Source organism: Dipteris shenzhenensis, chromosome 17 (genome assembly GCF_047967505.1).
Source record: "Dipteris shenzhenensis isolate YYH24624 ecotype China chromosome 17, Dip_SZ_1.0, whole genome shotgun sequence".
Lineage (NCBI taxonomy): Eukaryota > Viridiplantae > Streptophyta > Polypodiopsida > Gleicheniales > Dipteridaceae > Dipteris > Dipteris shenzhenensis.
The window spans coordinates 2,467,304-2,471,974 of record NC_141612.1 but is presented as its reverse complement, the minus strand read 5'-3'; the positions used below and the strand labels follow the sequence as shown (position 1 = coordinate 2,471,974).

Sequence of the window (4,671 nt, the reverse complement as noted above, 5' to 3'; positions counted from 1 at the left end):
CATCCCCCTCCCCTCTTTCCCTTTCCCTCTCTCTCCCCCCCTCCCCCTTCCCTCTCTCTTCCCCTCTCAGTCCCCTCCCCTCTCCTCTCCCCCTCCCATCCTTCCCCTCCCCTTCCCCTTCCCCTTCCCCTCCCCTTTCCCTTCCCCTCCCCCCCTCCCCTCCCCCTTCCCCTCCCTTCTCCTTCCCTTCCCTTCCCCTTCCCTTCCCCTTCCCCTTTTGTCCCCCTTCCCCTCCCCCTTCCCTTCCCCTTCCCCTCCCCTTCCCCTCCCCTTCCTCTTCCCCCTCCCCCTCCCCCTCCCCTCCTCTTCCCTTCCCTTTCCTTCCCCCTTCCCTCCCCTACCTCTCCCCCTTCCTTCCCTTCCCCTTCCCTTCCCTTCCCTCCCCCTCCCCTTCCCCTTCCCTTCTCCCTTCCTTCCCCCCCCTTCCTTTCCCTCTCTTTCCCCCTCCCTCCCCTCCGCCGTCAATAGTCACAGTATGAATTCCATGCCGACATGAAATTCATAATTTAATTAGCATTATTTTCTCATACTCCCCGAATTAAAAGTTTATCCTACACTAATGATTACGAATGAATTATTGGTGGCTTCTCCTAAGGCCATAATAGTCTCCCTCCCCTATACGCTTATTGCCCTTTGCTCATCACCTCCCTACCTTCCTCTCCCTTCGCTCTCTACTCCTCACTCACCTCCCTTTCTCTCTTCCCTCCTCTTATCTCCCTGTCACCGGTAGCAACCCTCCACTACTTGCGCTCCTTGTTGGCCTCTCCTTCTCTTGCTATGCTCGCTGGAGTCGGTGCTCTCACCTCTTGGAGCTTGCCTCCCCTCCCCTCCTATCCTTGCGGTGGCCCTGCCTCTTGTGCCTCCCCTCACTGGCCATCGGAATGCCTTGCCCCATCTTTATCACACTACCTCTACTGGCGCCATTTCCTTCTCCCGCTCTCTTGCCGCTACTTCTACTGGTGCCACTACGTCCTCTCACCATGCTCGCCCATGCCTCCCTTGCTGCTCGTGCTTCTTGGATATGGCTGTGAAGGAAGGAGCAAAGGCATGGTGGCATGGCGGGCATCTTGGGTTAGGATAGGGTTAGTACTAGGGTTATGTTTAGTGTTAGACTAAGTTAGAGGTATAGATGTTCCCCCAATGTGTAAGTGCTCAATTAATATGGACTAATGTTAATTTCAAAGTTCTAGATACAATTGCTTTTCTGCATAGGATTTTTATATGCATAATTAACTTTGGTAGTGTCGTGATCTTGTTTTTACATTTTTAGAGCCCCACATAGGGCCAAAAGGGTGGGTGAGTTAAAAAGAATAAAAAACATTGACGGCGTTTGTCCAAAGGCGCGTGAGAATTGTCACCAATTCTGCGTTCCTACTTCAAAGTTCTAAAACCACTCCTCATACAAGTCTCTATAAGTCGTCCAGTCCTTCCTCCTCATCCAGCTTGTCTAAGCAAGTCGTCCTCCTTGAGGTACTCTGATTGTTAGCAACACTGCAGCTTCTTTCTGCTTTTCAACTCTCTTGGTAACCTTCCGTGGAATTTGATGTGCTGGTTCAGAATGCTGTTTTAATATCAGTAGGAAGCAGTCATTGTCATGGTGTGGTGTAGATGTAAAATCTGAGTGCGCCACGCCATTCTGTTTATGTGTGTGCGCGTGAGTGACAGTGTATCTCTATAGGATTGAGAGAGAGAGAGAGGTTTATCTCTTGACGGTCACCATGCTGATACGAAGATAGTTCTTTGCTTTGTAGCTCGGCTTCCCATAACTTCATCTTGCACAGAGACGTGTTTTTGTTTTGAGAGCCGGCTTTGCTGTGTGAAGTGCAATCAAGCATTTGCAAGATGGTGAAGAAATCACAACTCTATTTCAACGACAATGTGTTTCCAGCACGTTAGATTGATGTCAAGTCCACTGTTGCAAGCGAGGGAAGTTTTTATTTTGTGGTTCCAATTGATTGGGACTTCAACGTTATCTCACACACTTGGACTGATGCCATCTCGACGCTGGCTACGGATTGCAAACAAATTCTCACTGTTGCCAGTTGGACTAAAGACGGTGACCCTGATAGGCTGAAGTATAATCAGACATTCACAAAAAAGCAATTTGCTGGGAAAGCGTACTACGACAGTCTAATCGAGTACTTGACGATACTAGAACATGACGGACTGAAAAAAGTCTAGCTCGATGCTCTTTGCATTAACCAACTCGATGACAAAGAGAAAGCTAAGGAAATGCTCCAAATGGGTGCTTATTACCATCTCAGTTCAGCCTGCTATGTTGCAACTCACGGCATTGGATCAACGTCGGGTTTCAAGGTCCTTGATTCGAATCAGAAGATTCCTCGATGTTTCTCCAGGGTGTGGACACTCCAAGACTCGATTCTACTGAACGAGTTCAAATTCCTTGTGGAGAGGTTTGAGGATAAGATCATCAATTTCATTGAAACAGAGCCCACCTTACCTGCAAAATATAAACTATGGATCAATTGGGATAGCAAGCTTTCCTCTGTCGACGTCGTTAGCGGAGATTATTCCCGGCAAAGGGCAAGGAGCAGTTGTGACTTGTACTTCTTGGGTGCAAAAGCGTATTACGACATGATGGAAAATCTATTGGCTATTCGCATCTACAGTTTCGGAGATCTACCTGGCCAATTGCTCGAGGATTTCTATAAGGCATTTGGAGAGTTTGCAGAGGGCACTACGGAGGTTCACTTGGAGACTCTGGTGAAGCACGTACGAGTAAGGAATGCCTCGATAGAAGAAGATCGGGTGTTAGGCGTACTTAGTCTCATAGGCTTCAAAGGTGAGCACAGCCTTCAATCAAACCAAACACTAGACATTCAGCTGGTGCGATTAGCGAAAATGCACCTCCTCATCAATTTGTGCGGTAGGCATATCATGGGCTCCAGATCTGAGGGCAGTTCCAGACGATAGCAGAGCGGAGTTCAGGAGATATTTTCGATACTATGTGATCGTGAAGGACTATGCTACAGCAGTGACCGTGGTGCACGAAGATGGGAGCCTAGTAATGAAGGCACAGTCTGCGAGGGGCACGCTAGTAAAGATATTAGCAACCCATGAGGATCATTTCTCTTATCGCCTGCAAGTGGGAGGTATGCCCATTGAGCTGTGCCACGACCAAGACATTGAAGGTATCTTGCCCATCCACACATACACCACCAGTCAACGCCAGGGTTGGCAAGGTGGTATGCTCATCCCCGCCAAGAACATAGACAAGCTGAAGACTTATGAGCGCCACAATCCGGAGCTCCCAGTTTGCGAGGTGACACTCCTCCTCCTGGGCTACGACGGGAACCGAAACAACCTGCTCATGGTATGCATCGCCGTTGATGACCAGACACTGCACAACATGAAGGCTATGTCTCTATGATAATAGCTATGATAACAGAGACAGGAGGTTAAACTTCAGGCATTAGGATGTCTGTTATTGGATTAGCTTCATGCAATAGCTACTACTTAATGCAGGGTCTTTGAGTGCTTCTTGACACTCTTTGGCTAAGTAGAATGTGAGGTCGTTGCCCACACCACGTATCACACTCTCTTGTGTATCCGAAACGAAGAGCATTGTCACCCGATTAGTCAAACTAGGGTGAGGATGGAGAATGCCGATCTTAGACAGTTTGTTTTCCAATCCTTTTTGTTCAGCTCAATGTTCACCAAAAACCTAGGGTGAGGATGGAGAATGCCGATCTTAGACACTTTGTTTTCCAATCCTTTTTGTTCAGCTCAATGTTCACCAAAAACCTGCAAACCCTTACAATGAAACTTCAAAACCTAAAGTTTCACTTAATATTTTCCAATTTGCAAGTTAATTGGAAATTGTTCTTGTAAGGCTTTCGTAGGGATTTAACCTATAAAATTGAAATTGCGCACTTTATGGAGAGAGAGAGAGAGAGAGAGAGAGAGAGAGAGAGATTGCTAGTTAGTAGTAGATTATGGTTTGTGGAGGAGGATAAGGATAGCTTCATCTCCTTTGTAGCCTATAATCCCTTGCCACGTTCTTCTAAGTACCTACTTGCTCCTCTAAATTACAATGAGAGGCTAATCTCTGTTTCTAATTCGAGTGTTCGCCTGTGAGTGACGTAGCCCTAGCTCATCTTCCTCTCCAGATTTGGTGGGCAAGATGGACGGGTATGCACTATGCGTAGGGATTTGAAAGGAGATATGTATTATGGGGTAAGAATTGATAGATGTGTTATGGGAAGTGATCTTGCGGAGGCCCTTGATTTTCGAAGTGCTTTTGGAAAAGAAACTTACAATCTAGATTTTTTGAACATTATGTATTGGAGAGCTTTCCTTGCACCTTCTACCTTTCCTTCAACTCAAGAGCTTAAAAGCTATGGATGAAACGAACTAGGAGGCTTGGTACAACAATTTGGAAATGATGCAACATTAGCGGATGGCATAAGAGTAGAATGTGTAATTAATGGAAGAGCATTGAAGAGGCAGTATCATCTTTTCAGGATACAAGCAACATTATATTGGAAAGGTAAAGTGAACTGAAAGATACACGGTGCTTTATTGGTAGAAATGAAGTACAACGTGAGAAATATCCCATGCTTCTTCGAGTTGCAAAATTTGCCATGTTGCAATGTAGTGGCACAACTATTTGTGAAAAAGGATTTAGCATTCAAAACATCATTAAGAACA

General features: G+C 46.5%; 1 pseudogene; it reads left to right on the top strand.

Moving 5' to 3' along the window:
- The first annotated feature begins 1,842 nt into the window (after window positions 1-1,842).
- LOC147891519 (uncharacterized) lies at window positions 1,843-3,391 on the top strand (annotated as a pseudogene).
- Window positions 3,392-4,671: the final 1,280 nt, after the last annotated feature.